We start from the raw sequence: 22,283 nt of genomic DNA, 5'->3' as shown, positions 1-22,283 counted from the left end.
ATTATTTATGTGCCTGCAGTACACCGCCACTGTCTAGAAATGACCCCAATTTCTCAGCCAATCACAGGCACATCTACCACTGCACCACAAATTCAAGATCGCACCACGAGGCCTGCGATACAAAAAGCATCAAAGGTCTTGACTAGTGTGCATGGCATAAGGTACCGCCACCAAGATACGTTCCTAAGCAGGGCGAATTTGACGAAACAATCCCCAGATTTCTGTCCACGATTAATCCCAAGACATGAAGTCTTGGACATGTATATATGAAGAGTGCTAAGAGAGCTGTCCACAACAAGGTCAATGTCAAATGAACCATTCGGTTTGAACAGAATAGTTTGTCTACAAATGCCCACCCAGACCTACTAGTCTAGTAGGAAGACTAGGTCCCTCTGCACCCCCCGGAGATATACTTCTAATCAGTGTTTCTAGATTGGAAAAAATGTGTAGAAAATGACTAGCTATGGCCCCAAGCTGAAAAAATGTCCCACATACCATTTTTATGCAAATTACTGCTGCAAATTTTATGCAAAATTATGCAAATTTTATGCAAATTTTTGATGAGGAGTAGAGTTGAGGGGTCTTTGAGGGCTTCATCGAGGTGCTCTCGGTTGCAAGACTGGGTCATTCTGAGAAGCACAGCAGGGTCAGAGATCATGATGTTCTCCTCCTCAGTGAATCTCTCCATCAACAGCCTCTCCATTGCCTCACACACTGTTTTGAGGCAAAAGAGGGACTTTGCGTAGGCCTTTCCACTGAGAACACCTTTGAGAGATCCACTTGTTACTAGTTGTGCCTCAAAGAGAATCTCTGCATATCCAGAACCACGCATCTTGTGTCCAGTGAGCATCCCGATGTAGTTCATGGATGTGTGGAAGGGTCCAATCGTTACTACATGACTAGCAAATTCATTTGGCCAGCGCCAGATGATGGGAAGGGCTTTCATGCAGACACCCAGATCAAATGTATTCAGGACCCATCTCTGACCCACCTCAGCAGTTGCTGCCTCGGAACGCTTCAGTAGCTCACGAACAACTGCGTTGTCTGTGATCGGTTGGTGGATAGGCGTGCAGTAGTCGACTGTTGATTTGCTGGGTGGGGGAGAACCAGTTGCAGAGGTGAAACCCCCTAGCCCAGGCACAGGCTGCAGGCCATTGCCATGCCATGCAGGCACCAGGCACAGACCGATCACAGACAACGCAGTTGTTCGTGAGCTACTGAAGCGTTCCGAGGCAGCAACTGCTGAGGTGGGTCAGAGATGGGTCCTGAATACATTTGATCTGGGTGTCTGCATGAAAGCCCTTCCCATCATCTGGCGCTGGCCAAATGAATTTGCTAGTCATGTAGTAACGATTGGACCCTTCCACACATCCATGAACTACATCGGGATGCTCACTGGACACAAGATGCGTGGTTCTGGATATGCAGAGATTCTCTTTGAGGCACAACTAGTAACAAGTGGATCTCTCAAAGGTGTTCTCAGTGGAAAGGCCTACGCAAAGTCCCTCTTTTGCCTCAAAACAGTGTGTGAGGCAATGGAGAGGCTGTTGATGGAGAGATTCACTGAGGAGGAGAACATCATGATCTCTGACCCTGCTGTGCTTCTCAGAATGACCCAGTCTTGCAACCGAGAGCACCTCGATGAAGCCCTCAAAGACCCCTCAACTCTACTCCTCATCAAAAATTTGCATAAAATTTGCATAATTTTGCATAAAATTTGCAGCAGTAATTTGCATAAAAATGGTATGTGGGACATTGTTTCAGCTTGGGGCCATAGCTAGTCATTTTCTACACATTTTTTCCAATCTAGAAACACTGATTAGAAGTATATCTCCGGGGGGTGCAGGGGGACCTAGTCTTCCTACTAGACTATACATTATGGAAGGCAAATGCTGCCCTTCATATATCCGTGCTTACATATTGCTACCTGCACCACCAAATGTGGACGGAGGTTAGGTTTCCACCCTGTTTGTCTGTCTCTGTCTGTGAACAGGGTATCTCAAAAGGTTATGGACAGATTCGGACAAATTTGGGACAGGTTGCATGTGTGACAATGACGAATCGATTAGATTTTGGTGAAGCTATTGATATGCATACGACAATTATTTTAAGCGATTCTTCACCATTGAGGGATGGGGCCAAACATTTTGTATCACAATATCTGAAAAACTTGTGGATGGATTATGACAAAACTTTGTGGACGAGTTGGGTAGGTGACAAGAACAAGCCGGTTAGATTTTGGTTAATGTCCAGATGCAGATCTTGCCCATCAGTGGGAAACTGTTCAGCCTGCCTGAGCATTGCACACCACCGAATGCAGTTCAACTTTTATTTTATTTTTTATACACTTACTCACATTGACAATCAATAACATTTCATCGAAACATGGACTTTTTCCCCTTTTGTAGTCGACAACACTCCTGAATAAAGAACAATCTTTAGAGGCCATTTTTCCCCGTAGAACAGGGGTTGGCCTTTTTCAGGCACCGTGGACCCCTTTTTTGAAGCAATGTTTTATGGCTGGATGCCCTTCCTGCCGCCAACCCTGTTAGTCGCCTCTTGTGAATACAGTGAACTGGTACTCAATTTGCCGACCTCAGAAGGATGACAGGCTGAGTAAACCCCCCTGGCGTTAATTCAGCGATCGACCGGGATTCAAACCCAGGATCCTAGGATCCCAAGCCGGCACCCTAACCGCTAAGCCAACACCAGGCTCACTCCTGAATGCACATTGCAAATCATTTCACCAATTTCTCAGTGTGACACGCCATGCTCGTAATCATCCATCACCATTTTGATGTTCTACATCACAATGGAGAAACGGCAGGTAACCATTTCAGACTTCATGGTGCAAGGGTTGAGAAGAAAAATACACTGGCACCTTATCACCACTATCAAGCAATAACTGCGAAGGATAAAGCTTAAGCATTTTCAACAAAAGAAAGATAAATCATGAAAGCAATCTTTGATCTGCCATGCTCAGCTTGAAATTAGAGCTTAAAGCACCACAAAAAAAGTATTTAATAAATACAATGAAAAGTTTTAAATGGCACCAAAGGTCATTCCAATTAACCCCTCTGCTCCGTGGAAAGGTAAATTCACATACTGCCTCAAGGGCTGCACAGCATACCCATTGGCTTGAACACACACACACACACACACACACACACACACACACACACACACACACACACACACACGCGCACACACGCCCACACGCACACGCACACACACACACACACACCATGCAGTTGCAACCTCCATAGTATATTGCAAACGGACCGACAATAAAAAGTTGTGTCTTACGGCAGGTGTCGAAGCAAGTGCACCACAAATTAAAATAAAAAAATAAAATCCTACAGTTCCTCTTGATATGCAAAAACCTGTCGGGTACTTAAGAAAGCAAAATGAATGAATGAATGAATGCAAAATGAATGAACCTTAAGAAAGCAAAGATAAATTAATTTTAAAACAGGAACGCTAGTGCAACATGTACACACCCAGCAGGATGAGCACAGTAAGGAAATGGGCACTGGCAAGAAACAATGCACAAGCATGGCCTTGGGTGAGATTTGATCCGAGCATGTGAGATTTGAGGTCTGCCTGTGCCACGGTGCGTGACCGCACCAAGGCAACCAGAGCTTCAAATAATTTCCTGTTTCTGGGATTGCCAAAGTTGTGAAAAATGAGCTTCCAATTCACCCAGTGGCCTTTTTCGTTCATGTTTCCCACCAGAGCCGACAACATGCAAGGATAAAATGCAAAAAAGTGGGAAAAAAAACAAAAAACAAACAAACACCTGCCACATAACCGATAGTCATTGAATCATCCAATTAGCACAATTAGCATTACTTTTTTTCATGACTGAAATCCCATACCTCTCGCAGCCCCAACCAACATGACAAAAGCAGTCTGAGCACAAGAACAGATGTAAAAGTTTTATTGTGGTCTAATCACTCGACGCCACAAGCAGCCAGTGATGGAATGATTGTGCTCCGATTGTACTTCTGAAGCAGAGGTTTGCATGAGGGATGCACCTGGAAAAGCAAGGACAGATTCATCCCGTAATGCCCACGAGACGTCGGGCCAAAAGGTTCGCCATGAAGCAAAAGCACCCATGGCGGGATAGACAGTGGCGCAGGAGGGAGAGAATTAACTGTCGGTCGCGTGGCAGTGAGGTCAAGTCGTCTATCAGCCACGTGCTGAGAAGTTCAATAACCGACGAAACCAAGGGCAGGAACAAAACGTGGCACAGGCGCAGGATGCATTGTCGCAACCGCACGCTTCCAGAGGGGGGCCGTTAACAGCAAGGTCAAATGGGCAACTCATACAGAAAGGCTATGTTTTCACAGTGTACGAAAGCCGAAAAATAATACCAAATTTTAAAAGACTAGCAATGGTACCCGCCCGATGGACCCGCCCTATGGACAGGGCTTCAATTGGGAAGCCCAAATGAAAAGGCAAAATATCGGAAATTGAAGGCTTTTTTATTTTAAACGATTCATACAAACATCTGTTGAATCATATCACACGCAAATCATCAAAATATAAGCAGTACATGGCGCCCATTTTGAGAAAGACGTGTGGTGGCCGCTTCCGTTTTGCAGAATTCAATCTTTTTTCAGTCGCACGTTTATGTGTGAAGAGTGCACGCCGAATCTGGAACACGGAAACGGCCGCTACATCTGTTTCTCAGTTGCTTTGCACACGCTGCCATGTTACTTCAGAGCCGCACGTTTATATAGGAAGAGTTCGTCAGGAGTCGATCTACTCTCTCGTGGTACGTAGACTAAACAGTATTTGTAGAATTTCAACAAAAGCCACATCACTGTTCATATCGGTAAATATTATTCCATAGTGTTTGGAAAAACTGGAAAATTGGAAAAACAACAGCCCATTTTACTCCAGGGGGTCCCAGAATTAGCCAACCAAAATATCGTTGCGATCGGTTGAGCCCTTTTGTGGTACCTTCGAAAGGACAGACGGACATTTGGTGAATTATAGTAAGATACGATAGTCTGACATAGCTCCTAATATTTTCAACAAGAACGAGAGCACCCGCACAACTACAATGTTTAAAAGCCGTTCACAGACCTACGTATCCTCCCGTAAAAAGGGGGTAACTGGGTTTTCAATATTCAACCTCCACGAAAGGCAATAGTTAAACGAGATCGATGCAATCCAATGCAGAAAAATGAAACTCTCCGGGTCATGAAAAGGAACAAGTAATGCCACAACAAGGCTCCAATCAGCTGCACAAATAGTTAGCAAAGCCCAAGATAAATAAATAAAGCCAAATAAGAATTTCTGCAGAAGTGAATCGCTGTAAAACTACTTCGATAATTTCAAATCCAAATGAAAAGGATAAGAGGAAGAGGAGACAAAAACACACAGCAAGCAATTGAGCAGTGCTCCAGGTTATTTGCAGCTCGCCAGGACAACCTCACCTGGGGAATGAAGTGAAGAGTGCCGCCACAAAGCGATGTCACACCTCAGGCTGCAACAGGTAGGAACCGCAAAGCGACTGACATGAGGCATTTGGCAGTGCGAACATGCCGCCGAGGGGGCAACTCGTGACAATCATCATGGGATGGACAATCTCCTTCGGGCAAGTCTTAGTCAGGCCGCCGATGTTTAACCAGGAACCGGGGCTTGTTACCTTTGCAAAACAAGTCAACGTACTTGAAGAAAACACCCGCGTGCAATAGAAAGTTGTTGCACTGATTTCCAACTGAGCTTCTGTCACAAACTAAAACAGCACTTGGTAGAGCGCCTACCTCCACCAGGTTTAACAGTTTACGGTTTCTATCTCATTGATTGGCCGGATCTGGATCCAGACCTGAAGCAAAATAGAATCGGTTTCTTTCTCATCACCAAATCAACTTATCCACCTAGTTTTGTCATTGGGGTCTTAATATATCTCAATGGTAAAGAATTACTTTAAAAATTCCAGTATCGGATCCGGATCTTCACCAAAATCTAATTAATCCTAGTCATATACACACCCATCCTGTTCACCAAATTTAGTCCACACCCATCCACAACGTTTTGAGATACCCTGTTCAGACAAACAAACAGATAGAGGTGAAAACAGTCTCCGTCCACCTTTGGTGGTGGAGATAATTAGAGTCCAGCCACATCTAATACAAGTCCACACCGATGCAGCTGTTTAGCCAGAAGAGCCTTTTATATATATATATATATATGTATATATATATATATATATAATATATATGTGCCCCTGCTAGCCCACCTTAGCTGACCGTAACGAGCTTGAAGGGCCGAAACGGGATGATGCTGAGGACCTCGACTGAGGACCCGGTCAGTGCGGCACACCTGTGACCAGGTGTGTTTTGAACTTTTATATATATATATATATATATATATACATATATACACACACATACAAACATATATACATACATATACATACATATATACATACATACGAGGCCTGGGCGATAATGGTAAAACCAATATCACGATTATCGCAATAATTTCATCATTATATTGTTATGTTTGTGGGGGTAGGGATATTTTAGACCAGGTAGATTTGTGTAGGTAGCATGCTCTGACTGTTGTGAAGAAGAAGAACCAGCACCATATAATAAGTAGAGGAGCTGTTTCCCCGGATATCGGATGAAGTTGTATATTTGTCCCCGTCACGAGGGGACGGGGCATGTTATTTAGCTCAGGGATTAGGTCAAGTAATTCCCTGTTTGTCGGTCCCTATGTGATTTATCTTTTTTCTCTTTTGGCACCGCACCATAGACACTAGCACAGGAAGTGCCCATTAAATTCCACTAATAACAATAAAAACCAACCAGAAGTCAGTTCTGAGCACTGCCGATAGGACACCATCAACATCACCACGAGGGTCGAGCAGGCCAAAGACACGCCCAGAACGACAGTGATTGGGCGGGAGTTGACCAACAGGACGGCCGGGGTAAGAAGCAACTCGCTGATTGGTAGAAGGAAGGGCGATTAGGACTGTATCACGAGAGCGGACTGCGTGTGGATTGGTGGAGAGCTGGACAATGTAGTGGTGGCCTGCGGGCATTGGTAGAGAGGCACAGATGACGTCACGAGACGATCAACAAAAGAAGACTCGGACCTACATTTTTCTCTCTTCTTCTTGCCCCTCACGCTTTCCACTTGCCCTCACCTCTCTCGCTTCTTGGTTCTACTTTTGGCTCTTTGCTCTGATGGTGGTCCTGTGTTCACGAGGAAGGCTTCATCGCGGCCAGGAGTTTGGCGCGCAAGGACGACCAAGACAGGCGCGGCTGGAAGAGCGAATCATCGCACGCCTGCTCATTCGTTCGCTTCACGCACCGGGCCGGGAGTGAGTGGACCGTGCAGCAAAATTGTCATAGCCCCCACCGTGGTTTTAGTAATTTTGCTGTACTAAGTTCAAGACAATCATTCAGCCATCTTTGGTCGAATTACAAAACAAAATCTGCATAAATATACTCATGTATTGTCTGTGCCAAGTTTGAAGAAAAATGGACCATGCATGTCCGACCACTTGTTGGATACACAAGTAACAAAATGGCTGCCAGTCAGCCATCTTAGTTCTGATCTCAAAAAAAATGACCATCTTACATACAGCATATTGTTGCGGTTTTGGAATAAAGGTTAATTTTCCCTCTTAGTTAGTTGCACTACAACATGTAGCCTCGCTTAAGTTCAGTTATTTCTTAGTAAATGTAAGCATAGACCTTTCCTGTGTTAGTTTTGTGTTGAGTAGGCCAGTGAAAATTAGGTGTCCTTATGGCGCTTTGGTTTGGTATTGGCGCGGAAATACCACGCGGCAGGCCTGAACAAGTCGACCGAGGCAGAAGGAAGGCGGGGCAGGAGGAGTAGGAACCATCGGGAAGCACGAGCCGCCAATCATGGCTCGAGGGGAGTGGCTTACCACTGCGGCAAGAGGCGGGGTTTGGAACATTCGAGTCGGGCCAGGGCGGGGCCATATAACCCTGCCCCGAGCCCCCGCCTCAGTTGACAGAAGGTGAGAGAATACGGCAGATGAGTGGAGGAGACGCCGATGAGTACCAACGAGTTGAGAACGCGCTATGAACTGAATTATCTCGTTGTATACAAACTTTTTTTTTTCTTTTTTTTGTATACTGAATCGAGGCTCGTGAAAGAGCTGACATTTACTTCACAAACAAATCAACCAGACAAACAAAATATATAAAAAGAGGGAGCGGAAGACAAGAGAATGGGAAGCACACAAACACTTGAGAGCACACAACATTTGAGAGCAGGGAGATGTGTGGGAGGGAGAGGGCTCGAGGGGAGGAGGCGTGGGAAAAGTATAAAACACAAGGACACCAAGGACTTCCAGGTCAGAAGTTGGTATTTCAAAAAGTGGAATTGGGGTGAAATTATCGGGGATAGAAAATATCAAGGTTTTGGATGGGGGAAGATAAGAGATTGTGGTGAACAGCTGTTTTAAAGACCTGGAGGGTGGAGTGGGATTGAAGAGAGTGAGGGAGTTTGTTCCAGAAGCGGGAGAAAAGAGGAATGAAGGAGCGAAGGTGAGCAGAGAGTCTTGATTATGGCAGTTTAACCATAAGAGGGTTGCAGGCAGATCTTGTGCGACCTGTAGGAATATTTGCGGGACAGAGCCCAGAGAGAGCTGGGGGGGCAAGGCCAGAGAGGAGTCGGTAGAAGACGGAAAGACCACCAACCTGCCTGCGGTGAGTGAGTGAAACGCCCTTGGAGTTAGCTTCATCGCGGGAGATTCCAATGATTCTGAATGCTTTGCTTTCAACAGCGTGAAGACGAGCTAGGTGTGAGGCAGGAGCACCAGCCCAGAGGGGAGAGCAGTATTCCATTGAGCTGCGGATGAAAGCCTTGTACGTGGTGAGGAGCTCAGGTGTGCCAAAGAAGGACTTCGCACGACGGAGGATGCCCAGTCGGCGACTGGCTTTGGAGGCCAGATTTGAAATGTGGTTTTCCCAGGAAAGATCATGGCAGATAGTGAGACCCAAAAGTTTGAGTGACAGAACTTCTTGGAGAGGATTATTCAGAAAGTAGATGGGAGGGTTGTCGAGTCGGTCTTTTCGGAGAGACATTGTAAGAGTGTGAGATTTGTCAGGATTGAAAGACATGTTCCACTTGTTTGCCCAGTCTGTGATTTTGTCCAGGTCTGCAGAGAGTGAGGAGGCTGCAGACTGTCGATCTGAGGGATGAAGAATGGAGCGACAGAGAGTAGAGTCATCAGCAAAGAGATAGAGAGGATTTTCAAGAGAGTCGGGGAGATCATTGATGAAGACCAGAAAAAGCACAGGGCCCAGAACACTGCCTTGGGGAACTCCAGCCTGAACAGGAAGAGGAGATGAGAGAAACCCATTCAGCGCCACACGTTGACTACGACTAGAGAGGAAGTCCGCCAGCCATGCGTGGAGATTTCCATGGATACCAACAGAGGAGAGTTTGGTGAGCAGGGCGGGGTGCCAGACCGTATCGAAGGCACGTGATATGTCAAGGGAGACAGCTCGAATTTCCTGTTTGGCATTGAGGACCTCCATCCATTGCTGAGAAAGCAGAAGCAGCATGTCCAGAGTAGAGTGACCAGGTCTGAAACCAAATTGATGATCAGAGATCCTGGAAAAGCAAGGACATAACTTTGCCCTGCTCTGTAACTTTGCCCTGTAACTTTGCCCTGCTCCCTGCGCTCTGCGCAGTATTAATCGCGTGCTGTAAAGAGCGACCCGCCACAGACGCGCGATTTCCTCCTGCCTGCCTTGCCTGCATACGCGCCGCGAGGATTATCCTTCTGCCTGCCTTCGCCAGGGTATGTGCCGTGACCACCAGAGGGCCACGCCGGGTGAGCTGTTCCTGGAGCGACCGAAGCAGGCGCGGTTGGCGCGCGAACATCCTTCCTCCATCTCCCCGTGTGTGTAAGTGCGCCCATTGTCTGGGTGGGAAGTAAAAGATTGACTAAGTTCTGCCCTGTGTCCCTTTCCTTCGACCAATCCTTGTAAATAGTGTAAATAAATCTGTTCTTTCTTCCGATTCAACCGTCCTGTCTTTTCCATCATTGGCCTAGCACGGTACGAATAGAATCACTGTAATAGAAAAGTAACAGCATGAGTCACGTGGTACGCATTCCGCTCGGGCGTACTCAATTACGCGTGGCTCGTGCGAAACTCGATCCCCGCTTCCGCTGCGGCATGGGTACCAAAGGTACGTGTGAATTTGTCCCAAAACCCTTTTCCACGTTTGCCTGGGAGTGGCGACTCGGTCTCACGGTTTTGAAGACCCAGAGAACAAAAGGGGCTTAATCTCCCCTTTGTAACGGGAACGGGCTTCGAAGATCCGCAACAATATATAAGCCATAATTCATTATCTGTGTGCCAAGTCTGAACAAGATTGGTAAATGCATGTCAGAGAAATGGTTGAGGGAGGACGTGTTCAACATCAGGATTTTTTTTCTTTTTCTTTCAACTAAAATGGCCACGAGTCGGCCATCTTTGATCGTATCATGAAAAAAATGATGCGCATATTTCTACCATCATGTATTGTCTGTGTGCCAAGTATGAATAAAATTGTTCCATACACCTCAGATATGGTTGTGGACGCACCAGGCCAAATCCATAAACCCTGTTTCGAACTAAGTCCAATGGGGGCTAATCATGTAATTAATGCCTCGAGAAACCATGTGGCATACAATAACAATACACATAAAAACAAACTGAATAGCCATAGAGTTACCTGTGTTCGTACTCTTTATTTAATAATTCTGTTGTCCAATTTGTTTGAAGTCGAACCATATTTTACGTGGACGAAATTGCTTTGCTCCTTTGCCGAGTAAGCAAGTTTGCAAAGCGGTTGATACGGAACGTCTGGCTTGGCAAGCAATAGCAAGCTGCTTGCTAACAGAACACAGAGCAAGCGCCTCGCTAAAGGAACACCAAGCAAGCTGCTTACCAACAGAACACACACAGCAAGATGCTTGGTAACGGAACACACCGAACGAGCTGCTCGCTAACGGAACACACCATTTGTGAAGTCATATATGACTATCTCCACTCTGAGCATTTACAATTACGCCTTTGATGTTGAACTTCGTGGGCTGACAATGTCCTAGGGGCACGCACACACGCATCTAAGCCGTCCAGCCTGATTTTGATTCCCGACCCAGGTATAAACAGTCATCCAGGTGTTTCACAACCAGGGCAATTCATTGGTGTGTGCATCATCTCGTGGATGGACATTAAATTGGGGGTCCCGTCTGTCAGCATGAGTTGGTGGACGTTAAAGATCCCATGGTGTCCTTTGCAAAGAGTAGGCGAGTATGGCGGCACCATGGCCAAATTCCTGCCCCACGGCCAATGTCAGGCCTGGCCAGCTGGTTCTTGAATGGCTTGGGCCAAGCTTCCCCCGGCCGACCCCACAAGGTGGGATAATAGTGGCCTTTAAAGAACAGCAACTTTGATGTTGAACTGATTTCCGCGATATGCAAAATGAAACAACGTCGCCATGTTTGCCGCCCATTCGGTCCATTGCGAACGGTGAGGACTGAGAGGAGAAAAATGAGATTACCTGCTTATCCTTGTCCTCAAAGCCAAAACTCCACATACTGAGTAATGAGTAAGCTTACCTTCTCAATCTTTAACAAGATTTTGCCTTTAATGCTCAACTTCGCGCACAGACAAAGCAAACTCAAACAGATCGGCGATTTCAACATCTGCAGAACTTTAGGTGCGTTCATTAATTGGTTGTTTGTTTTAATGTTTATTGGTTAATGATATACCATTTAAATTATATCTTGGAGAATATACATTCCATATCATATAATCTGCTTTATTTTATGGAGCTGCATTTATTACGGGAGAAACTTTTGAGAGAAACTAAACATACAAACCGCTCAAAGCAGTCAATACACCGTCAATATCCAGGTTCCAGGTGCGTTCTACCGACTGCACATGAATCACCTACCGCGATAACAAATATGGATTATCATTATCGCGATTGTAAATCTAAAGCGTGAATAACACCCAGCACTAATACATACATATACACGTAAATAAAATAAGCAGCTCAGGTGATATTTTATGGAAAGTAAATCTATTAAAATAATATCTCTATCTCTATTTTAAGTAAATATCTCTATCTCTTTGCTGATGACTCTACTCTCTGTCACTCCATTCCTCATCCCTCAGATCGGCAGTCTGCAGCCTCCTCACTCTCTGCAGACCTGGACAAAATCACAGACTGGGAAAACAAGTGGAACATGTCTTTCAATCCTGACAAATCTCACACTCTTACGATGTCTCTCCGAAAAGACCGACTGGACAACCCTCCCATCCACTTTCTGAATAATCCTCTCCAAGAAGTTCTGTCACTCAAGCTTTTGGGTCTCACTATCTGCCATGACCTTTCCTGGGAAAACCACATTTCAAATCTGGCCTCCAAAGCCAGTCACCGACTGGGCATCCTCCATCGTGCGAAGTCCTTCCTTGGCACACCTGAGCTCATCACCACATACAAAGCTTTCATCCGCAGCTCAATGGAATACTGCTCTCCCCTCTGGGCTGGTGCTCCTGCCTCACCCCTAGCTCGACTTCACGCTGTTGAAACCAAAGTGTTCAGAATCATTGGAATCTCCCGCGATGAAGCCAACTCCAAGGGCCTTTCACTCACTCACTCACCGCAGGCAGGTTGGTGGTCTTTCCGTCTTCTACCGACTCCTCTCCAACCTTGCCCCCCCCCCCCCCCCCCAGCTCTCTCTGGGCTCTGTCCCCCAAATATTCCTACAGGTCGCACAAGATCTGCCTGCAACCCTCTTATGGTTAAACTGCCAAAATCAAGACTCTGCTCACCTTCACTCCTTCATTCCTCTTTTCTCCCACCTTTGGAACAAACTCCCTCACTCTTTTCAATCCCACTCCTCCCTCCAGGTCTTTAAAACAGCTGTTCACCACCATCTCTTATCTTCCCCCATCCAAAACCTTGATCTTTTCTACCCCCACTAATTTCACCCCAAATCCACTTTTTTGAAATACCAACTTCTTTCCTGGAAGTCCTTGGTGTTCTTGTGTTTTATACTTCTCCCACCACCCCCCTACCCCCCTCCCACGCCTCCCCCCCCCCCCCCCAGGCCCTCTCCCTCACACACATCTCCCCATGTCCCTGCTCTCAAATGTTGTGTTTGTGTGCTTCCCCTTCTCTCCCCATCTTGTCTACCGCTCCCTCTTTTGATATATTTTGTTTGTCTGTTTGATTTGTTTGTGTGATAAATGTTAGCTCTTTCACGAGCCTCGATTCTGTATACAAAAAAAAAAAAAAGTAAAAGCATGCTGATCGTAAAGAATAATGTTCTTCGTTACAATACTGGCATTTCAGAAAAATACTATCTTCCGTCCTCACAGGTGACAACACAAAATGTTTCCCCCTTGAAAATATTGAGAAGCTCTTTTCAACAATTAAAATATATCTAGATAAAGATAGAATACAAGATATAACATCTCAGGCAAGTCAACAAGTGGCAAGAGAGATTAGAGTGAGGGGAGCTTAGTGCTCGCTTGAAGGTGAAGACAGAGATGGCGGGAATTTGGCAGAGATGGCGGAAATTTGGCCGAGATGGCACGAGAGGAAGTTTTGGCTGTGCAACGAGATGAGGGACCAAACCCTGACAGAGCTAGTCCAAAGGAGACAAAGAGTGTGGCAAGAGGAAAGAATGACGGCATCCCCTTGAAAGAGGAGCAAGACCACTTCAGAGAAAGACGAGGAGACTTAGGCATAAACAAAGGGGAAAAGAGTGGAAAAGGCAGTTGGTGATGTGCAGAAAGACATGGGAGAGCAGCACAATGAGGGAGAAGAGGATGGTGAAGATGATGAGCAGTATAGACTGGAAGAAGAGTTAACCAACAAAATATAAGAGATAAAATTGATAAAACCCAGAGATAGACCACAACTTTATCGCAAAGAAAACCATAAACGGACAAAAACTTAGTGAGGCGAACCAACCATTCAATGAGAGAAATTATTTCAAAATCATCCACCTTGAAGGAAACCAATGTCGTCTGTTTCGCTGCGTCACTATTTATTCAAGAAAATATAACGGGCAAACAACACCAGCAGAAGAAGAAAAAACCAGGCCCTACAAATAGGAACCAAATTCCTACTTGGAGACAGAGATTAGAGACACAAAGGAAACAACTGAGGAAGGAAGTAGGATAAATACAACAGTTCAGGAAAGGAAACAGACACCCAAAACTAAAAAAAGAGAACCCAAAGAATAAAAAACAAATACAAAGTCAAAGACAAAGACCTCGAGTGTTTGGATGCTGAAAACAAACTCAAAATGGAAATGATAGCAAGGAAGATAAATAAAAAAAAACTATGAAGAAGGAAACAACAAGAGAAAACAAAACCACATGTTTGAAAGTAACTCAAAGCTATTTTACCATGAATTTTGGAAACAAAAGCAGACTGTGTCAACACCCCCTGAAAAAGAAACCAAATATGTCACAAACAAATGTGCAAAACAATCACCAAAGAATACCTACGTAGAACAAAACAGATCCTGAAAACATACCTCTATCCAAGAAACAAAATCAAAGCCATAAACCAGCTCGCAGTACCAGTGTTCCAATATAGCTGCGGAATAATAAACTGCCCCAATCAGAAATCCTCATTAGAGACACAAAGGAAACAACTGAGGAAGGAAGTAGGATAAATACAACAGTTCAGGAAAGGAAACAGACACCCAAAACTAAAAAAAGAGAACCCAAAGAATAAAAAACAAATACAAAGTCAAAGACAAAGACCTCGAGTGTTTGGATGCTGAAAACAAACTCAAAATGGAAATGATAGCAAGGAAGATAATAAAAAAAAACTATGAAGAAGGAAACAACAAGAGAAAACAAAACCACATGTTTGAAAGTAACTCAAAGCTATTTTACCATGAATTTTGGAAACAAAAGCAGACTGTGTCAACACCCCCTGAAAAAGAAACCAAATATGTCACAAACAAATGTGCAAAACAATCACCAAAGAATACCTACGTAGAACAAAACAGATCCTGAAAACATACCTCTATCCAAGAAACAAAATCAAAGCCATAAACCAGCTCGCAGTACCAGTGTTCCAATATAGCTGCGGAATAATAAACTGCCCCAATCAGAAATCAACAAGTTAGACATCAAAACAAGAAAAATCCTTACCTTCCACAAAATGCTTTACAAAAAACAGTGCATCCCGAGAATGTACCTGCCGAGACGAGAGGGAGGGAGCATTCTGATCAAACTCAACCAGGTGCACAGAACGACGAGTGTAGGACTAGCTGAAGATGTGAAATGATCAACAGACTATCGGATGCAATTTGTAAAAAACATGAACACAACAAACCTGAAAATGTATCCCAACTCACCTTGCAAAGAATTTCCAAAAACAGGTGCGAATGGAAGATGCCGCACAGGAGGGTGAAACGGCAACAAATACAGCCCCATCAATCGCAAAAAAAGACAAAATAAATACACTACTCACAATAAGTTAGGGATATTGCGGGAGTGAGTTTATTTTTTTTCATCAGGGTTACGGTTACGGTATTGAAATCAAGAATGCTGCGTTTTTTCACACTCATTAATAACCATAAAATTAGGACCAACAACTTTTTTCAACATAATTAATACACAAAATCAACCACACCGAAGAACCTGCCAATATCCCTAACTTATTGTGAGTAGTATATATAAAAATAAATATCAAGTAATATACACCAACAACTGGGAGAATGACAAAGGAGCAGGAAAATACAAAAAACAATTGGACAGAGTGGGGATAGACAAAGAAGGCTCATTGTAATGGCTAAGAAGAGGTCAGGTCAACTGGGACAAAGAACGAATCATCATAAATGACCAATATCAAGGACACTAGACCGATGGATTTAAAAAGATGGCGGGACTAAGCCAGATGGACAAGTGTAGATTCTGCAAGACAGAAACAGAAAGTACGAGTCACCAGCTCTCAGGATGCAAAAAACTATTATCAGAACAACTTTACACAACAGCAAAACAAAGTATGCACAGTGATTCATTGGCATATCTGCAAAAATTTAAACATCCCAGTACCAGAAACCTCATGGAAACATGAACCAAGGGCAATCATTGAAAATGAGGATGTCATGCTCACGTACGACCTGATGATTCCATCGAGCGTGAACACAGAAAACAAAGCATTGCGTCCCTGCATCGTACTCGGGAACAAAAAGGAAAAGACAGCATTGATGATTGAGATATGAGTACCCAGCGATTCCAGGACCGGTATGAGTACCCAGCGATTCCATCCAGCGAATCCAGGATGCAGAAATCAAGAAAATGACCAAATACCAGGACCTCAAAAATGAGGTCAAGATATCTTCGAAGCTGAAGAGCATCGAAATGGTACCAATGATAATTGGCACACCAGGAATGATGAAGAAGACCCTCACTGAAATTTTGAAAACCATCCCCGGAAATATTACCACAAATGAACGATAACTTTTTTTTTTTTTGGATACAAGATCGAGGCTCATGAAAGAGCTAACATTAATCACACAAAAAGTCAAACCGACATAAAACACAAAATAAGGGGAGCGGTAGACAAGATGGGGAGAGAGGGGGAAGGATACAAACACAACATTTGAGAGCAGGGACATCGAGAGAAATTTGGGAGGGGGAGGGCTTGGGGGGAGGTGAGAGGTATAAAACATATGGACACCGCAAGGACTTCCAGGAAAGAAGTTGGAATTTCAAAAAAAGTATCTGGGGCAAATTAGTGGGGGTAGAAAAGATCAAGGTTTTGGATGGGGGAAGATAAGAGATGGTGGTGAACAGCTGTTTTAAAGACCTGGAGGGAGGAGTGGGATTGAAGGGAGTGGGTGAGTTTGTTCCAGAGGCAGGAGAAAAGGGGAATGAAAGAGTGAAGGTGAGCAGAGAGCCTAGATTTTGGCAGTTTAACCATAAGAGGGTTGCTGGCAGATCTTGTGTGACCTGTGGGAATATTAGGGGGACAGACCACAGAGAGCTGGGGGAGCAAGGCCGGAGAGGAGTCGGTAGAAGACAAAGACCACCAACCTCCCTGCGGTGAGTAAGTGAAAGGCCCTCGGAGTTAGCTTCATCGCAGGAGATTCCAATGATTCTGAAAGCTTTGGTTTCAACAGCGTGAAGCCGAGCTCGGTGTGAGGCAGGAGCACCTGCCCAGAGGGGGGAACAGCATTCCATTGAGCTGCGGATGAAAGCCTTGCATGTGGTGAGGAGCTCAGGTGTGCCAAGGAAGGACTTCGCACGACGGAGGATGCCCAGTTTGCGACTGGCTTTGGAGGCCAGCTTGGAAATGTGGTTTTCCCAAGAAAGATCATGGCAGACAGTGAGACCCAAAAGCTTGAGTAACAGAACTTCTTGGAGAGGATTGTTGAGAAAGTAGATGGGGGGGTTTTCCAGTCGGTCTTTTCGGAGAGACATTGTAAGAGTGAGAGATTTGTCAGGATTGAAAGACATGTTCCACTTGTTTGACCAGTCTGTGATTTTGTCCAGGTCTGCAGAGAGTGAGGAGGCTGCAGACTGCAAATCTGAGGGATGAGGAATGGAGCGGCAGATAGTGGAGTCAGCAAAGAGATAGGATTTTCCGGAGAGTCCGAGAGATCATTGATGAAGACCAGAAATAGCACAGGGACCAGAACACTAGCTTGGGGAACCCCATCCAGAACAGGCAGGGGAGATGAGAGAAATCCATTCAGGGCCACACATTGCCTACGACCAGAGAGGAAATCCGCAAGCCATGAGTGGAGATTTCCATGGACACCATAGGAGAGTTAGGTGAGCAGAGCTGGGTTCCAGACCGTATCGAAGGCACGTGATATGTCAAGTGAGACAGCTCTGATTTCCTGTTTGGCAATGAGGACCTCCATCCATTGTTGAGACAGCAGAAGCAACATGTCCAGAGTAGAATGACCTGGTCTGAATCCAAATTGATGATCAGAGATCAAGCCATTGGAGAAGAGGAAGGATTTGATATCCGAAGCAATGATGGATTCCATGACTTTGCTGATAATTGGGAGCAGGCCGATTGGTCTGGAGTTGCAAGGATCTGTTTTTGCACCTTTTTTGTGTAAAGCGGTAATGTTTGCTGATTTCCAAGATGCTGGCAGATGATGACCTTGAGCAAAAGAGAGGGTGAAAAGAACAGAGAGAGGGTGAGAAAGAGCAGAAGAGCAGGATTTTAGGACCCGTGGGCTGATGCCGTCTGGACCAGTTGCAGAATCAGAGTCGAGGTTTGACAAAAACTTCTCCACCAACAGAGAGAAGGAGAGAACTGGAGGCAACCCGGGGTTCGGTGATCCTGAAAAGTGCCCTTGGAGCAAAACTCTGAAAAAGTTGAACAGTTTGGTCCATGAACAGCAATCACACAATATCATTTAGAGACATGCACACACATACTACTGTGTTCAAAAAGTATCCGACCTTTATTTTTCGTGTGTAAAAAAGAAGAAGCTCGGGAGGCGTTGATTGGTGCACGTATGTAGGCGATCCTAATGCGCACGCGGGGAATTTTTTCCCACCTGCAGAAGCTGTCATTCGACGGCAGACTGCCGATGAGTGAGGACATGTAAGTGAGCGCCATCGGATTTTCGTTTTTGACAAAATGACGGAAAAACTTGAACAACGCTACTGCATCAAATTTTGTGTTTCATCAAACTTGCATCAAAACTGCAACTTGTTTTCTGGGTCGTACCCATAAACCCAGGACTCATCGCCAGTGATCACTGTGTTGAGGAAGCTGGGATCGCTGTTCACAGTCTCCAGCATGTCCTGTGCGATCTCCAAACGGAGTTGCTTCTGCTCAATCGTTAGCAGCTTTGGTACAAACTTCGCTGAGATTCTCCTGAAGCCCAAATCCTCCTTCATAATGGAATGAACGGTGTTGAATCTTGCGGATCGTTTCCACTTGGGAATCGCCAAGCTTTACACAAAATTTGATGCAGCAGCGTTGTTCAAGTTTTTCCGTCATTTTGTCAAAAACGAAAATCTGACGGCGCTCACTTACATGTCCTCACTCATCGGCGGTCTGCCGTCGAATGACAGCTTCTGCAGGTGGGAAAAAATTCACGCGTGCGCATTAGGATCGCCTACATACGTGCACCAATCAACGCCTCCCTAGCTTCTTTTTTTTTTACGCACGAAAAATAAAGGTCGGATACTTTTTGAACACACTACGTACACTAGCCAGTGGATATAAATATGGGATATACAAGCAAGCACACAGAGCATCATTCTTCAACCCTTTAGTTAATTTGTCCCATCCATTAACCTGGTCTCATCAGTCCAGATTCAAAGTAGGTTAAATGAACCATCTGACTTGCTCCTTGCACTCGAACACAGCCCTAAGCCCATGTCGATTGTTCATGAACAACACTCAATGTAGTGCATGCGCTCAATGCATTGCTTCATCTTTCTCCAGAAGCTACCTGTTTCCTATAAATGTGAATAGGCCAGCACCACATAATGTTCACCGTATAATAAATTTAAATTTTGCCAACAATCAAAAATCTTTGGCGGTACATTCAAAGCAGCTTCCACTATTTAATGCAGGTCAGGTACACAGTCCATTTAGACAGGCATAATTAATTTCTTTCAATTGTAAGCACCTCACGAGTTGATTGAGATACAATTTGTGTCACTCATGCTAATGTGAATGCACAAAGTTGGAGGGAAATCCAGGTTTGATTAAGTTATAAAGTGCCAGGCTTAATGAGGTACAGAAAGAAAAAGACGAGAAATTTCTGCGTTTTGCTGCAAAGAATGGCACATGCATGTTACATATTTTATTTGTGTCAGCAAAATACCATTAAACCAATGGTAAATATGCAAACATGTGACTTGAATCATGAAAATACACCACACACCACAATTTCAAACCACATATCTATATTGTTGCGGTTTTTCAAAGCCCGTTCCCTTACAAAGGGGAGATTAAGCCCCTTTTTCTCTCTGGGTCTTCAAAACCGTGAGACTGAGTCGCCACTTCCGGGCAGACCTGGAAAAGGGTTTTGGGACAATTTCATGCGTACCTTGAGTACCCACGCCGCAGCGGGAGTGGGGATAGAGTCTCGCACGAACCACGCGTGATTGAGTACACCCGAGCGGATGGCGTACCATATGACTCGTGCTGTTACCTTGCTATAGAACCCGGTCAGAGCGATATAATTCGTACCATGCTAAGCCAATGATGGAAGAGACGAAACAGTCGAATCAGAAGGAAGAACAGATTTATTTACACTATTTACAATTCATTTGGTGTTGGCTTAGCGGTTAGGGTTCCGGCTTGGGATCCTAGGATCCTGGGTTCGAATCCCGGTGGATCGCTAAATTAACACCAGGGGGGTTGACTCAACCTGTCATCCTTCCGAGGTCGGCAAATTGAGTACCAGATTGCTGGGATGAATGATCCCGGTGTGTACCCCGGTTTAGAATAGGTGCACCGTACCCCTGCGCATCGTAAGAGGCGACTAAGGGTTGGCGCCAGGAAGGGCATCCGGCCATAAAAACATTGCCTCAAACAGGGAACCATGATTGTCATGGGGCCCGCAAGGCTAACCTCCGCTCTAGTGGGGAGAATGGCCTTAAAACGATCATTCATTAATTCATTCATTCATTCACTTACAATGATTTGGTAGAAGAAAAGGGGACACAGGGCAGTCTTAATCAATCTTAACTTATTTGCCAGACACGGGCCCGATCACTCACACGGGGAAATGGAAGAAGAATGTTCGCGCGCCGAACGCGCCTGCTTCGGTCGCTCCAGGAACAGCTCACCCGGTCCTGGCCCTCTGGCGGTCACAGCACGTGTCCCGGCAAAGGCAGGCAGGCGGGAAAACCCTCATGGCGCGTATCAGGCAAAGGCAGGCAGAAGGAAATATCGTGCGTCTGCGGCCCGGCGCGGGTTGTCTTTACAGCGCGATTAATACTGCACAGATCGCGGGGAGCAGGGCAAGTTCGTGTACAATGGGGTTATGTTCAACTCAACTGAACTGCCGTATTCTCACAACTCCGATCTCGTAACTCGACTGAGATCTGCAACTCGTAACTCCCTCGTAACTGACTTGCCCTGCGCTCATCTCATAACTCAACACCCCGAACTCTCATCTCTCCAGCTCATAACTGAGGTGGGGGGGCTCTGGGCACAGGGTTATATCGCCCCGCCCTAGCCCGACACGACTGTTCCAAACCCCGCCTTTTGCCGCAGTGGTAAGTCACTCCCTTCGAGCCCTGATTGGCGGCTCGCGCTTACCGTTGGCTCCTCCTCCGCCTTCCTTCGGCCTTGGTCGACTTGTTCAGGCCTGCCTCGTGGTATTTCACGCCAAAACCAAAAGCATCGAAGCATCGTAAGGGCACCTAATTCTCATTATGCTACTTAACGCAAAACGAACACAGGAGAGGTCTACGCTTACATTTACTAAGAAATAACTGAGCTTTAAACGAGGCTACATGTTGTAGTGTAACTATGAGGGGAAATTAACCTTAATTATAAAACCGCAACAATATATATATATATATATATATATATATATATATATATATATATATATATATATATATATATATATATATATATATATATATACATATATATATACTGTCATCCCTCGCTATATCGCGCTTCACTTTTCGCGGCTTCGGTACATCGCGGGTTTTTCTCGCTAGTACAGTATATGTAAAATTATATATCGGATTTTTCATTATATCGCGGGATTCTGCGGCCTATAGGTATTTTTATTTTTTTAGATTTTTATTTTTTTTGCGGTAAAATAAGCATTTTCTAGCGCACTTTATACTTTATACGCGAAACACCCTGCAGCACCTGGTCGAGGCTATGGACTCGGACGAAAACTTCTCGCTGAAGGCGAACTGGCGTGAGTACACCATTGCAACGTGTCTGCAAAATATTCAGATGGCCATAAAGGAGATGAAGACAGAAACTTTGAATGCCTGCTGGAAAAAATTGTGGCCAGAAGTAGTCCACGATTACGTGTACAAGGGTTTCTCTCCTGACGAAGTCCACCACTCTGCAGTAGATAAGGCAGTGAAGCTGGCAAAATTACTAGGAGGAGATGGCTTCAACGATATGACTCTCGATGACGTTGAGGAGCTGCTCGAGACCCACTCAGATCCGTTAACGGACGAAGACTTGGCGGAGATGACGAAGTCAGCAAGTGAGGAAGAAGAAGAGGAAGAAGAGGATCCAGGGGATGAAGAAGAAGAAGGCCTATCACTGGAACGCCTCGCAACCCT

At 45.1% G+C, this 22,283-nt stretch overlaps 1 protein-coding gene across 6 annotated transcripts in view; it reads right to left on the bottom strand.

The window, feature by feature from the left end:
• Positions 1-22,283, bottom strand: part of LOC137415818 (repulsive guidance molecule A) — a 204,575-nt gene that overhangs the window by 122,527 nt on the left and 59,765 nt on the right. Inside the window, exon 3 of one of the 6 annotated variants that reach the window (XM_078779783.1) lies at positions 5,448-5,659. The exons of the other annotated variants lie outside the window; for them this stretch is intronic. The gene's annotated coding sequence lies outside the window, so the exon portion shown is untranslated. The remainder of the gene's footprint in view (positions 1-5,447; positions 5,660-22,283) is intronic. 6 annotated transcript variants of the gene reach the window in all.

This window comes from Myxine glutinosa, chromosome 6 (assembly GCF_964187855.1).
Source record: "Myxine glutinosa chromosome 6, kmMyxGlut1.1, whole genome shotgun sequence".
Taxonomy (NCBI): Eukaryota; Metazoa; Chordata; class Myxini; order Myxiniformes; family Myxinidae; genus Myxine; species Myxine glutinosa.
The sequence above is the reverse complement of the archived record's forward strand: the minus strand, read 5'-3'. Positions and strand labels throughout refer to the sequence as shown.